The sequence below is a fragment of the Suricata suricatta genome, chromosome 13 (assembly GCF_006229205.1).
Source record: "Suricata suricatta isolate VVHF042 chromosome 13, meerkat_22Aug2017_6uvM2_HiC, whole genome shotgun sequence".
Classification (NCBI taxonomy): Eukaryota; Metazoa; Chordata; class Mammalia; order Carnivora; family Herpestidae; genus Suricata; species Suricata suricatta.
In genome coordinates this window covers 38,705,864-38,722,327 of record NC_043712.1, presented here as the reverse complement: position 1 = coordinate 38,722,327, position 16,464 = coordinate 38,705,864, and the positions used below count along the sequence as shown (strand labels likewise).

Here is a 16,464-nt window from a genome sequence, read left to right as displayed (position 1 = left end):
GACAATTCAAAGCAGGATGGAATTTGATATAAGCAAACATTGGAAACTAACTTGTGACCCTCCCTCTCCAAAAATCATATGTTGAAACTCTATCCTCTATTGTGACTGTATTTGGAAGCAGGGCCCATAAGGAGATAATAAAGCTTAAATGTGGTCATAAATATGAGGCCTTAATTCAGTGTAACCAGCATCTTTATAAGAAGGGGAAGAACCACCAGAGACCTTTCCCTTCAATTCCAGCACATACACAGTGGAAAGGCCATGCGAGACCACAGCAAAGACCATCTACAAGCCAGGAAGAGAGGCCTCACCAGAGACCAACCGTGTAAGTACCTGGATCTCAAACTTCTAGCCCACAGAACTGTGAGAAAATAAATATCTGTTGCTTAAGCCACTCTATCTATGGTGTTTTGTTATGGCAGCCTTAGCAGGCTAACACAGAAAGACTGTCCATTTCAAGTTTTAAAAATTGAAAGCGTCATGTGACAGGAAGTAAGAAAAGTGGTCTCCCACTGACAGCCATCAAAGAGACAGAAACCTCAATCCTATAGCTACAGGGAACTGAATTCTGATCCAAATGCATGAGTTCAAAAGAGAACCTCAGGATCCTGATGAGGACACAGCCAGCAGACACCTAGATTTCAGCCTTGTATGAACCAAAGGAGGCAACCCAGCCACAATATGCGCAGACTTCTACCCTACAGATCTATGAGTAAATAAAGAAGTTTTGTTTCAAGTTGCTGAATTTGTGTTAATGCTTTAAAAGGTGACAGAAAACTAATACACCCACCAGTATTAATTTTATTGTTTAAACAGCTTTATGAGGGTATAATTGATATGCAAAAAACACCTATTTAATGTACACAATTTGATGTGTTTGAGCACATGCATACACCTATGAAACCATCACCACAATCAAAGTAATAGACATTTCTATCACCTCCAAAAGTTTCTTTGTATCCTTTTTTCACAACAGATCTCTAAGTCGTGTACTTTTTCTCATATAACTAAAACCTTATGTCCACCGAACCACAACTCTCATTTCCCTCTGCCTCATAGAGGGCCACCTCCAGCCCCTGGTAACTACTGTTCTGTTCTGCATTTCTTTGAGTTTGGCTATTTTTACTGCTTGTGAGTAGATTCATGTAGTATTTGTCCTACTATAACCAGCTTAATTCATTTAGCATAATGTCTTCCAGTTTTATCCATGTTGTCTCAGATTATACTCTAGTACAAAAATTAACAGACAAAAGTACTAAAAATAATTACTACTATAAAACTGTGTTAATGGATATATAATGCAAAAAGGTGTAAAGTGTTACATCAATAATATAAAATAAAGGAGGAGAGGTAAAAGTGTAGAAGTGTGCCGTTTTTGTATGCATTTGAAGGTAAATTGTTATCAGCTTACAGTAGACAGTTAGTGCTATAAGATGTTTTATATAAGTCCCATAGTAACCACCAAGAAAATACTTATAGTAGACACACAGAAGAGAAAGGAATTAAAGTATATAACTACAAAAAAAAAATCAACAAATCATAAAGAAAGATAGCAAGAAAAAAAAGGGACAAAAGAACATTTCAGACATTAAAAAAAAACCTAACAAAATGGCAATAGTAAGTCTTTATCAATGATTACTTTAAATGTAAATGGTTTAAATTCTCTAATCAAAAGCCATAGAGTAGCTGAATGACTTTTAAGAATCCAACTATAAGCTATCTATAAAGATACATATAAGTGGAAAGAAAAGGACTGTAAAAGATATTCCATGTAAATGGTAAGAAAAAGAAAGCAGAGATAGCAGTATTTACATCAGACCAAATGGATTTTACATCTAAAAATTTCACAAAATCAAATGATGTATTTATATATATTGTTTTATATAATAAAAAAAGGTTCAACTCATTAGGAAGATATAATAATTATAAATCTATAAGCACCCAACATTACTGCTGCTAAATATATAAAGCAAACATTGACAGATCTAGAGGGGGAAATAGACAGCAATACAATAAAAGGAGACTTCAATACCTCACAATGGATAGAATATTCGGAAAGATCAGTGGACTTGAACTACACTATAAACCAAGTGTATCTAGCCAACATATACACAACATTCCAGCCAGCAACAGAAGAATACATGTTTTTTTTCAAGGGCACATGGAACATTATCCAAGATAGATATTTATCATACCAAGTATCTTTCTCACCCATAATGAAATGAAGCTAGAAATCAATAGCAGAAGGACAACTAGAAAATTCACAATATGTGGAAATTAAATGATGTACTCTTGAACAGCCAATGGTTTGAAGAAGGAATCAAAGATAATTTTAAAAATCCTTGAAGAAAATGAAAATGAAGATAAAACATATTGACAAGATGCAGCAAAAGCAAACTCAGAGGGCAGTTTATAGTGATAAAGATCCACATTAAAAAAGAAAGAATTCAAATAAGCAAGTAGTCTTATAACTCAAGATACCAGAAAAGGAACAAACTGAATTCAGAGTTAGCAGGCTAAAAGAAAATTAAACATTAGAGGAGAAATAAATAAAACAGAGAAATGAAATACAATAGATGGGTGCCCGGATGGCTCAGTTGGTCAAGTGTCTGATTTTGGCTCAGGTCATGATCTCATGATTCATGAGTTCAAGCCCCACACAGAGCCTGCTGCTGTTAGCATAGAGGATCCACTGTCTTATTCTCTCTGCCCTTCCCCCTCTGTATTCTCTGCTCTTCCCCCTGTATTCTCCCCCACCCCTCAAAAATAAACATTAAAAAAAGAAATAGAAAAAAACAATGAAAGATATTTTTTTAAGATTAATATAATTGACAACTTCCGTATCTAGACTTCCTAGTTCTAAAATTTGATACTTAGGAAATAATCAGAGATATAGGCAAAAGTGTTATTTAAAAAAATGTTCAAAATAGTGAAAAGTTTAAAATCTCCATGTCCAATGATAAGTGATTGATTATATCAATTATGGCATATCGATGAAATATGTAGAAAAATACCATTAGAAATGGGTAAATATAATGTGATCTATATGTATGTTATGTTTGTATGTGTTTTATTGTATACACATTCAGAGATATGTATAAATACATTTCAAAATGTATTTTACTTACTAAATAAATATTTACATTACTAAATATTAGCTCTCGTGACTGGATTATAGAACATTGATTGGAACTTTTTTGTGCTTTGCTGTATTTATCAATTCTTCTGAAATAGTAGCTATTATTTGCAATAAAAAGAGAAACAACACAAATAAATTGCATTTTTAATGTTGCCATAAGTATTAAATGGTTTTTATGTATGTACAACTCTTCAGAAGCAAGATGCACAGATATTTTTTAGTGGGTTGCTCAACATTTTTCTGGAGAGAAGCTTCTTTTTGTAATCCTTAAAGTTCTCTGTCTTCACCTGAGCTATGAGGTCTGGGCTGCAAGTGCACGGAGGCTGTGGAATGAGTGTGGACGCTTATGGACACATTTTTCCTACTTGGCATTAAGCTTCAGGGACTTACCTCACAGGGACTGGACAGATCAATGCTGACATTTATTTTTTGCAGCTCCTAGAGTATTTTAAAATACATTTCTGATAGCCCACAGGCTTGAGAAATAAACTCAGGTAGGACATTTTGATTTTGTTAATACGTCAGACAGACACGTGACTGCAGGCAGTGACAAATGAGGTGGCAGCCTGAACAGGGGTGACCTGCGTTCTCGCAGTCTCAGTACCCTGCAGTACCTGAGTACCCACTGATAGGCAGCACAGAAAACTTCAGTGATGATTTAATTTAAAAAGTTCCCTGTGCTTTATCATTCATGTGTAATTATAGTTAGTTCATTAATTACCTTCTTGAGAAGTGAGACTGGAAAGAGAATTAAATGGTACTTTCAAAAGCTAATTTTGCAAACAATTAAATGAAGCCAAATATAATTGGTAATTGCTGTAACAGCTGGCCTGGAGGCATTCCTCTTTAGAAAAACTTGTTTAGACTTTGGTAATATGAGAGGATAAAAACTCTCTCCATAAGTTTAAATAAGCATGAGAAAGTCAAAATAAAGACAATTAAGCTTTTCCTAAAATTTGGTCGAGCTAAAGATGGCAACTTTGGCAACATTAATTTTAACATTGTTTCTACAAACTTTTGTTGATGATTACCAGGTCTTAGTGTTGGCAAATAATATATTTCAACCATCACAAAAATGGGGATTTTCAACAGGCAATGAACCTGTGACTCTCTTGTCTTTCTGAGGGAAGTTTCACTCTCTTGAACCTCCTTTCCCTAGTATTCATAGCACCTTGAGAGTTTTCAAACTGGAACCATTGAGTATACGGCAAACTGAGTATATAATTTCAAAATATCATTACTGAGGGGCTCCTGGCTGGCTGTCGGTGAAGCACCCAATGTTCGGTTTCAGCTCAGGCCATTATCTCCCGTTTTGTGAGTTCAAAGCCCCGAGTCTGACAGTGCAGAGCCTGCTTGAGATTCTCTCTCTCTCCCTCTCTCTCTATGCCCTTCCTCTGCTCATGCTATTTCCATCTCTCTCAAAATAAATAAATGTAAAAGAATTAAGAAAAGAATAAAAATAAGATATTATTACTGAACACCTACTTTGCGACAGACTCTGTGCTAAATGCTAGGGATACACCCAACCCTTCCTCAAGCAGCTGAGGCCCAGCAGAGGATTTTTCATCACAGCAAATCACAGGAAGGACAAGGAACAGAGTAGCCCAGAAAGAAAGCGCACACATTTTGGGTGGGTCATCCAGAGCAGGCTTAGCAAAGAGGTGGTGCTGGACAGCAAACAGCAGGGTGTGGAGAGCACGGAGTGGGAGGCATAAACAGCACCAGACTGGACGGATGGGGCGATGAGATGCTGTCGAGAAAAAGCGCTCCAGGTGGAGGCAAGAGGTCGGGAAAAGACTGGCAGCTTGGAGTCGAGAATGTGATGGCAGCCAGGTAGCTAGCAAACTTCTCCTAGAAGTGACTGGGAGGGTTTGAAAAGGATCCTGGCATCAATACACATTTAACTTCTGACGATCCAGGCTCCTGACACCTGGCTTAGCGGACCAAAATTTTCCCAAGGTGAAGCCTTTCCCTTGGGGATCTCACAAGGCACTGGGGAGAAAAGGAAGAAATCAGGCAAAAACAACGCGGGGCAGCATTCACTGCTGGCAACGCCCGCTGTTGCCCTTCTTCCAACAACTCAGAGCACAGCTTCTTTTTTTTTCTTAAAGCAGTGAAATGCTAGCCTTGGTGGATGAATTGTGATTGGGCTAAACCATCATGGCCATCCCAGTTCTCTTCACCTAAAGCTCCTTTTCCAGCCTCTCTTGCTGGGAATTGCAGAAGGCAAGTGAGCACTGGCTGGAAAAGACGGATCCTCGTTGTGCTTTGGTGTTACATTTACATCAAATGTTCTGTTATGTGTAATACACATGCATGTGCACACACACACACACATCCATGCTATATATAGCTATATTTATATGTATATATAATATATATGCATATCTCTTCCACATAACAAGTCTTCAGCTATCTGCTTAAAACTACCAAAGCAATATCTACATGGATACTGAAGACTACACTTCCCTAGCCCTATAACCACATGCCACATGATAAAGTCTGTAGCCCACATTTCCCCAGGCTAGCCCTTCTAGGGACATATGTTGTTAGGTCAGTGCCTTTTAATAAGTATGTTTCTCAAGTCAGGTCTTGTCTTCTGCACGACCCACCAGAGCACAGTAGAACTGCTTGCTTCCTTGACAGCATATAATGGTCCTTACTTTTATCTAGAAATCAACTCCATCACTGAACTGAGATAGACTAAAAAATAGCCGTTGCCTTTGACAGTTTCAGTATTTACAAGTCCTTTTTTTATGGCAGGATTTTGACTACCAAACTCCTGGACTCACCTCTGTTTTGGTGATGCCAAGTGTGAAAGCAAACATCACCATACTGAGGAGTAATACTTTTATCTTTGACAGAACTCAGACATTTTGAAAGGTCTATCTGCCTCTCCCCTGGCCACATCCATCTTTATCATGAGCCCTGAGCCTAGCAATCCTCCCATCTCGTAGGACCGGTGCCTGAAACACATTCAGAGAAATGTATTCATTTTGTTTCTGCCAACCCTGTGTTTCCCTGTACCCACAGAACCCTGCACAGAGGCTCAGATCATAATTTTGACTGGCCCAGTGAGGCTCTGGGACCTACTTCAGTAAATGTACTAGAATAGGTTCCTTTTCTTCGCCTTGGATTCTTTCTAGTCCTCAGGAGTCTGCTAAGATTCCCTCTCCCAGAAGCTCTCAATTCCTCTCTTTCTGCACCTGGTCACCAACACAAAAGCATTCTGAGGAACAGTACAGCAAAGATGAAGCAGGCTACACATTCTATCCTTTGGTGTCCCATTCTCCATAAGGTCATCAGGGAAGAGGCTCAGGTGTCCACTGTAGAGGCCCCAGGCCACATGGGAAAGAACTTCAGCCTGAACCTGGAAGTATGTGTGGATATGCCAGCCCCCTTGCATCTCTGAAACTCTGAAATGTTCTGGAGCTGGAGAGAAGGAAAAAAATGCTTTCTCCCACTGTGATCTGATCTAATCATTGTCAAGAGTAGCCCAAAGAAAAACATTACATTATGAACATAGGAAATAGAATCAAAGTGCCCAAGAGGGATAAGAAACACCCTGAACATACCCCAAATAACTCAGAACTCGGAATATCCAATTGTGAGAAAAACAACTTCAACAGGAATTAAGTGCATCCTCTCCCATAATAAGAAGGAAGGAATTTGTCAACATTTTGGCCTTTGAAAGAACCAGGTGGGGCAAATAGCAATGACAACACAGACCAACCGGAGATGAGAGCACAAGGAAAACAGACCCGATCCCAGTGGGAGAGTGGATAGAAGTTCCACCTCAACATAGAGTCATGGTCAAACTGCTCCACAAAGAAAAGTTTCATTGATTTGCAAACTCATTAACAGTATATGGGTAAACAATTCTGCTACCCCATCTATACTAGATATCCGACTGTTTTACGTATTTACTAATATGATAATCATCTTATTTTGCTTTATTTTTATATTCAAGAGCTAGAAAGACTTCATACTTCTACTGATCATTTGTATTCATTTTTTTGGTACATTGGTGAAAGAACTGACAATACATATTCACAATAATAATAATAATCAATCTTAAGTAAGAAATCCCACTATACTCCCTTGAGTCAAGGACAAGTCTCTCACGGGCATGCCGTTCAGTCAACAAGGCTCCCACAGTGCCCACTCTTCTGACATTTGTCACTAACGTGATGGACACTCTGATAATTGGATGAGTGAAGTGGGAATTACCTGCTCCACATACCAGCCACCAAATTCAGGTTGCTTTGCTTATTGTTTATATCAGCAACTGTGCTTATGTCAAGATGCCAGATTAGACCCAAGGAGAAAGAATAAGACCTAATTCCGGATATGGCTGTATTTATGATGCTTTAAACCTAATTGTTTCCTGGTAACACAGGCAGGCATGGGCATTATAATTGCCTTGTTTCTTAGCTGTAATTGCTTTGAATCCTTTTTGCACATAGGTGCAATAAGGTCTCCTTGACTGTGAGTTTCTCTAGAGTCAATTAAATTTGTATTCCCAAGGTTTAGAACAGTGCCTGGCACAGGCGATTGTTAATAAGTAGTATGAAATGCTTTTTGATTATACGAATGGGCTTAATTAATATAATAAAATAACGATATATGTGACATCCATCACTATAAATTCTGTGAAGATCAACAAGAAGTCTTTTCTGACATCTCTTTTTTCATGCAGTTGAAATTCTAAAAATGTCATTCTAGTGACATAATGCTTCCCGTTTCTCATCATTCATGACAATGCGTCATTCTCTCTCATTTTATGGGTAGAAACTATTGGCATTTTTCTATAGAAGAATTTGCAGGATTATACATTCTCACAGTTTGGTGCATTCTTTGATAGAAAAATGTGCTGCATTGACCTGATAGTTGTAAAATACTTGAGATTTACTGTCTTTCTCTCCTGTGGATGATGAGAAATAGCTCCTTTTCTCTAAATAGTAAAGAAAAATTATTTTTCTACATAAATATCATCAGTCATAACATTTATCTTCTTGATAAATATGGAAAATAGTATTTATCTTAAAGAATTTCATGAGAAGCAGATAATTCAAGGCCAATAAATACCCTTAAAAATCCATTAATCTTTATGAATTGAAAATAAATCCTATGAGAAATGTATTATAATTTCCCCCTTTTAAAAAGCATTCTTTTCTGATTTTTTGATTACAAAGGAAACACAATCCCATTTTCTCTAATGAGAGACTACCAATTTATTTTCAAAATAAATGAAAAACCACCTATAACCCATTACCACTCAGGGATAAAAGCTAGTAACAAGTTATTATGTGTTCTTCCTGTATTTTCCTACATAGGAGTATATATTTATAAAAGACATAATATGTTGTGAATACCATTTGTAAGTCTGTTAAAAACAAAATTGTTATTTCATGTCCTTGTTCCCATGTCAATAAATACTGGTTTAAAAGACACTGAGGGAACTTAACTACAATTTATTTAACCATCTGCCTACTGCAGGAAATTTAGATTGTTTACAGTGTTTGGTTATAATAAATAACACTGCAGTGAATATTTATGACTCTGTATCCAGTCCACCCTGAATATGAATACTTAATATCCCTGCCAACTAATTATATGCTTTGAAGTATTTTTCTATTTATTCTACTCAAAAGGAGGTAGAATAATTTTAAAAATTTTATGTGCTTAATACCTAACATCAAATTGTTTCCCCCCAAAACATACATATTTACATACATAAATATACATATTTATACATATTCACATTGCCAGCTATAGTATCTAATTATTCCCATAAGATTTAATATTTCATTGTAATAACACTATTTCTCCCTGAAAACTCAGCTACGGGCTACATTTTCAAGTAGAGACTCTAATGTATGCTGTGGTATAATGTCGTAGGTGAGAGCACAGGTTTATGGCATGTACTTTTTCTCTCTAATAAGAAATGGAAGTCATTTTTTATTTTTTTAATTTTTATTTTTTTAATGTTTTTATTTATTTTTGAGAGAGAGAGAGTGTGGGCAGGGGAGGGTCAGAGAGAGAGGGAGATACAGAATCAGAAGCAGGCTCCAGGCTCTCAGCTGTCAGCACAGAGCCCAACGTAGGGTTCGAACCCATGAGCCGTGAGATCATGACCTGAGCCAAAGTCAGATGCTTAACCGACTGAGCCACCCAGGTGCCCCGGAAGGCATTTTTTAAAGATGAGTTGAAACCATGTAATTTTATATGAACTAAACCATGAAGTCATCCCTCATGCTAATACTGCTATGTTACTTTCCAGAGAAAATAAATTTATGATAGTGTTATTTATATATATGTTCGTATATTCATCTATACTTTTTTTATACACATACACACACACACACACACACACACACACACACACACACACACAGGTTAAACCTGTTTGTAGAAGTAGTTCTTCCTTTTTCCAAAATTTAGATCATACCCCACATATTATTCTGTACCTTTTCTTAATATTAAACATTTCATGAATACTTTTGTTTTTGTAGCTTTTTAAAATATATGAAACCTTTTTGAATGATTTTTTCACTTATTCCAACATGTCCAGTTTATATCTCCTACCTCAGAAATCTCAATTTACCAAAAAATAAGTATTTTGAGTTTGGTGCAGACTCTTTTCCATTTATATTCTTGTTGGCATCATCAGAAAAGACCAAGAATTGAGTAAATGCAAACTTGTTTTTCCTTATGAAGCTACCTCTATCTTAAATGCTTTGACCAGTTATACCTTACCAACAAGATTACAGTAAAATTAGTTTTTCATATGATGTATTTTAAAAGGGAGGAAAAAGAATTGTACTTCTTTTGCTGTTACCAGTCTTCAGATGGTGACTTGAAATAGTGTCAAGATGTACATTTCTTCATTTGGTCCCATCAACTGAAATGAGTGCCAGCATTCTCAGAGCAGATTCTGTGCGTTATTCTATTATTTTTTATGTTTTTTAACGCTTACTCATTTTCAAGAGACAGAGATGCTGGAAGCCATTTCTGAACTCATGAAGTTGAGAAAAATCTTGTGAGGTAAGGTGGATTTTGCAAGGCTCCTGCCATCAGATGGCAACCAATGTCTATCCCCATTCAATTATTTTGCTTGAGTACCAACCCCCAAGGCGCCTTGCTGACTGGTATCAGGAGTAACTGCTAATTGTACCTTGTGAAAGAAATTATAGGAATTTCTTCTTTTGTGTTTATGAGAGCAAATATTACATTTCCTGAGGAACCTGTTTTTCTTCCCCTCCAGAAATCAGGCTATTGACCCCTGCTCACAAAGAACTAACTCTTGCCTTTGCTATGCTAAAAACATTGCCTTGTATTTGAATGCTAAACATCCCTTCCTTCCCCACATGATAAGCATCTAAGTCACCTACATCAGTCATTATTGATAAAGATTATACATGAGTCTTACCAACTATGTTCTGGGAAATTTTTACATACCAAAGAATTTGTCATCAGAAATCATTGCCTAAGGCAATTGCCATTTCTGTCTTATACCCCATACATTTTTTTTCAATTAGCAAAGCTGACTCTCTGGTCAATGCAGAGATGCCTACCTGGTGATCAGAGAGAAACCGAGGCTTTCTCACTCCCTTTCGCCAACATCATCCATCCTTGAGGGAGCCCTAGACCTGCTGCAGCTGGACTCCAGCACAGAGAGAACAGAGCATGAGCTGGGGTGGGGCAGAGAGAGAGGGAGACAGAGTGCAAAGCAGGCTCCAGGGTCTGAGCTGTCAGCACAGAGCCTGATGCGGGGCTCAAACTCACAAGCTGTAAGATCATGACCTGAGCCAAAGTCAGATGCTTAACTGAGCGAGCCATCTAGGCGTCCCTCTGTATCTTTATTTTAATGAGCAAGAATATTGCAAGAATGAAGGAATGAAATGTGCATACTTGCTAGAGGCAGATGAGCCTTTAAAGTATGCTCCAGGGGGCCCAGTCAGGTAGGCCTCCAATTTCTTCTCAGGTCATGATCTCACAGTTCATGGGTTTGAGCCCTGCATAGCTCTGTGCTGACACTTCAGAGCCTGGAGCCTGCTTCAGATTCATTGTCTTCCACTCTCTCTACCCCTACCCTGCTCACACTCTGTCTCTCTGTCTCTCTGTCTCTGTCACTCTCAAGGACAAACATTAAAAAAATTTTTTTTAATAAAATGAAATACGCTGAGTGGAAGAAGCCAAACAAAAGGACACGCAGCTTGCCCACTTGTTCTTCTAGCTGTGATGTCATCTTTTCTTATCTTTCTTAAAGTATTAAGGGCTGAGAAGTGGGGATCATAACCGAACATTCTTTAGATGTGAGGAATTCTCCACAAACTACAAACATCATCTGTATGTGCCAAAAACAGGCAGTTGTGTGCCGTCCCTAAATCACCACATGATTTTTTTCCTCTAACACACCCTGCAGCCCCCGTCACTGTACAGACCTTATCTCCTGCTAACCCTTCCCTCCACATACTCTGCCAGCCATGGAGTCACCCCTGCACTGTCTTGCCCACAGAGTGTTGCAGAACGTACCCTTCAGCCGGGAACATTTTTTTCCTACCTGGTCTTCTTATCATTTATATATCTGCCAGATTCATGTGGCCAGTATTTCTACTGAAGTAAGCTGTTCCAGAACAGAATCCTGTGGCTTCTACTCAGGGATGGGCCAGCACCTAGGAAACAAACATGGCCATGGTTTTTCTTACTCATGAATATTCTCTTCCCCGTTTTTACCCATTTCCAGCCTGGGGATCAGGTCAGCCAGATTACTGGGCTCTTAATCTAGAGCCAGTAAATATTATCTTTACCTTTAACATATTTAAAAATTTTTTTAATGTTTATTTATTGTTGAGAGACAGAGACAGAGAGTTAATGGGGCAGAGACAGAAGGAGACACAGAATCCAAAGCAGTTTCCAGGCTCTGAGCTGGCTGTCAGTGCAGAGCTCAATGCAGGGCTTGAACTCACGACTGTGAGATCATGACCTGAGCTGAAGTCAGATGCCTAACCGGCTGAGTCACCCAGGTGCCCCTACCTTTAACATATCTATGCATTTAATAAATGTGTACTGGGGAAATAAGAGGTAGAGAGAAAGATGTGAGGTCCAATAAAGTGCTCACAGATAAGCATATTCCCTGAGGAATCACACAAAAAGATAGAAGCATTTTTCAAATACATTTTCTGATTTATAAATTATTTAAAGAGAAAAAGAGAGCAAATAAAAAAAGTAGAGTGACATCAGTTTTAAAAGATATTTTTATTATAAAATAACAAAGGATTTGCTAAAAATGTGAAAATATAGGAAGTAAAAATCTTATATTTTAAGATTCTTTGCATACTTATTCTTGCTAATCATTTCATCTATATCTTTCAAGTTTTTAATTTACAGATCACATGATTGTATATATACATTAGCTCTTTCCAACTGTCTTGCAAATACACTTTTCTTTATTTCCTTATTTTTTAATGTTTATTTATTTTTGAAAGAGAGAGTTAGAGAGATAGTACGAGCAGGGGAGGGGCAGAGAGAGAAAAACACAGAATCTGAAGCAGGCTCCAGGGTCCAAGCTATCAGCATGGAGCCCGATGTGGGGCTCGAACTCACGAACTGTGAGATCATGACCTGAGCTGAAGTGAGATGCTTAACCAACTGAGCCACCCAGGCACCCCTACTTTTCTTTATTTATTTTGTGTACATGCGTGTGTGTTTGTGTGTGTGGTGAAGCATTTTTTTTCTTTTTATGATTCATAGGCTTTGTATCATGCTTCAGAAAACATTTGCTACTCCTAAGATTATATGATTTTGTAAAAATAATTTGTATATGGTTAGAGAGCAAAGGATGATAGAAAACCTTTCCCTTTTTTTAATATAACAGGCTTTTTACAGACACTGAAATCAACTAGCCCCTGGGGAAAGAATGACATTGCATTTAATGGAGCTGAACATGTTTGGAATCATCAAGTATAAGATCAATTAACCAGAAAATTGATAGCCCCATAAATTTATATAGAAACCTTTCAATGAACCCACCTACAGTTTATGAGTACTAGGCAAGAAGGACACTTACAGAAAGAATTTGTACATTTCACCATTAAGTCACATTGAGATTTATTTAGAAATGTCAAACTATGTTGAAAACTAAGTTCACGCACGGACACAAAGCTTGAAGTCTTAAAATGGCTTCTTAACTATCCTCAGAAAAACTTAGACTTAAGACATATCAGGTATAATATACTTTATTTCCATTTATATATGTAATTTGTTGGTTTTATTCATCACAAATTAGGCTTTCTGATGTCACCTCTCCAATAACGTTATCAATTAGTAATCTCGATTTGAAGCTCCTTTTCTGGTTAACATCTTTCTTTTTGTTTTTAGAGTTGAGTATACTTGACACACAATGTTACATTAACCACAGGTGTACGACATAAGGATTCTACTTCTCTATAGGTTATGCTGTGCTCACAAGCATAAGTAACATCTGTCTCCATACAATGCTATTTCAATTTCATTGACTCTATTTCCTGTGCTGTATCTTTTATCCTGATGACTTATTCATTCCATAACTGGATGCCAGTATCTCCCACTCTTCTTTACCCATTTGGCCCCCTCCCCGCTGGCAACCATCCGTTTGTTCCCTATAAGTCTGATTCTGCCTTTTGCTTGTTATTCATTTATTTTTTAGATTCCACATACAAGTGAAATCATATGATGCTTCTCTTTTTCAGTCTGACTTATTTCACCTAGCATAATACTTTCTAGGTCCATTCATGTTGTTGCAAATGGCAAGATCTCATTCTTTCTTATACCCAGGTACTATCCCCTTATGTTTATTCCACATCCTTATCCATTCATCTATTGATGGACACTTAGGTTGCCTCATCTTGGCTATTGTAAATAGTGCCGCAACAGGCATAGGGGTGCACACATCTTTTTGAATTAGTGTTTTTGCTTTTTGGACAAATATCCAGTAGTGGAATTACTATATCATATAGTATTTCTATTTTTCATTTTTTGAGGAACCTCCACACTAGTTATAAACTTTTAATACCCATGTCTGTAAATTCAGAGAAATACAATAATTTCAACGTCTTGTTCTTTCTCAGTGCCTTTTCCAATTATGCTTCTTTCTGAATGAGCTGCTTTGGTTGGACGTCAGGGAAATTGGGTACCTTATCACTTAAGTCACAATAAATATGTCATCTGTTTTCATTATAAAACTGTTAAATAAAATATGGGCAGATTCAAGACTCTGCCACAGAATCTCCCATGAGTTGACATCAAACATTAATCTATCTATTTTCTGACGGTCTCTTAAAAACTATGACTCCATGTAGCTACACTGAAATCCTGGAAATACCTTAATAAGTCTTTAGAGATATTATGAGAACTACTCTGCTGAAAGATAAATATATTATATGTATGTTCCCTAGCTTTTTCACCCTAGTAACTCCATCAGTCTAAGTGGATGATATGAACCTTCCAATTGCCTGTGTGTAGTCAAAGTTATGGACTGTTATTGTATCAGGAGAATTTTCTAAAAGTGGGATTAAGCCTTCCAGTTAATCGGTTTTTTTCTTAGTGACAATGTAAATGCCTCATTGGTATAAATAAATAATTTTTCATACTGTGTATGATTACACAAATCACACATGCTGACTGTAGAAACGAGAATGACACAGAAGACACAAAAATGAAAATAATTCATAATTTTAATATCTGGAGATAACGTACATTAATAGTTTGTTGAATATCCACCTAAGTGTATAATTATATATATCACTATGTTTTTCTTTATTTCAAATATAGTCCTACCTCTACCAGTTGACATATTAAAAAAAAAACAAATACACTCCAAAAAGCAAAACCAAAAGCAAAGCAGAGTGACATTTAAAAAACTAAATCTAAATACAGAGGCCTAAAGGAAAATGTATATTTCAAGTATCTACAGAGGCTGCTAAAGAAATCTTTTCTTCCTTTGTCATCCACATTACTCATGACAAATGACCTACCCAGCTACATACTGGTTCTTAGAAAATCTGGTATAATATTGGCTCCAGTGGATGCTCTCTAAAGAGTATCTTTCCACCCTGGTAACTTAGGAACTCAACAAATTACTTTTCATCTCTTCAGGAAATTAAATTCATTTCTTGTTGAAATCTTCATTTCAATTATTTTGCCTATGTACTCAGAAGTGGAATTTCTGGATCATATACATAGTAGTTCCATTTTTAATTTTTTGAGGAAATTCCATACTGTTTTGCACAGTAGCTTCAACATTTTACATTCCCACCAACAGAGCATAAGAATTCCAATCTTTCCAGTCCTTGCTGATGCTTAGCTTTGTTTTTTATTTTTATTCTTGCTAACAGCTATCTTTAATAGGTATGATGTTACATCGCATTGTAGGTTTGATCATTTATAGGTCTTCTTCAGAGAAATGTCTATTCAAGACCGTTGTACATGTTTTAATCAGATTATTTGCTTTGTTTTTGCTCTCGAGTTGTAGGAGTTTCCTTTATGTTTCATATATAAACCCCTTACCAGATATAAAGTTTGCAGATATTTTCTCCCACTCTGTAGGTTGCCTCTTAATTCTGTTAACCATTTCCTTTGCTGCAAAGAAGTCTTTAGGTCTGATGCAGTCCTACTTGTCTAATTTTGCTTTTGTTGTCTGTACTTTGGTCATTGCCAAGGCCATTATCTGTAGTACCATATTGACTGCAGCACTATTCACAATAGCCAAGGTATGGAAACAACCTGAATATCCATCAGTGTATGAATGGATAATGTGTTATATACATAAAGGTGCAAACATAAACTGGAATATTGTTCAGCATTAGAAAAAGAAAGGTGTCATACACAACAACATGGAGGATATTATGCTACACAAAATAAGCCAATCATGGAAGAACAAACACTATCTGATTCCACTTATTACATTAGGTATCTATAATTGTCAAACTCAAAGAAGCAGGAAGTAGAATGATGGTTTCCAGGGGATGGGGAAGGGGATAAGTGAGGAGGTGTTATTCAACAGCTATAAAGTTTATGTTAGGCAAGATGAGTGAGTTCTAGAAATATACCATACAATACAGTATCTATCATTCTTCTTTTCTTTCTCTCTCTCTCTCTCTCCTCCTGCCTCCCTCCATCTTTAAAATAACTTATACAGACCAGCAAATCTAACAACAAAACTCATTCAATATCTGATATAAGTACCATTTGAGCCACTAGAAAGAGAAATCCTTTTAGACAACAATTTGACTTTTACTACTGATGATTTGACCTGCAAGTAGTAAGTCAATTGGATGCAATAA

General features: G+C 36.9%; 1 pseudogene; it reads left to right on the top strand.

Moving 5' to 3' along the window:
- The first annotated feature begins 4,886 nt into the window (after nt 1-4,886).
- The window catches only part of LOC115275915, a 44,331-nt pseudogene continuing 32,753 nt past the window's right edge, over nt 4,887-16,464 (top strand).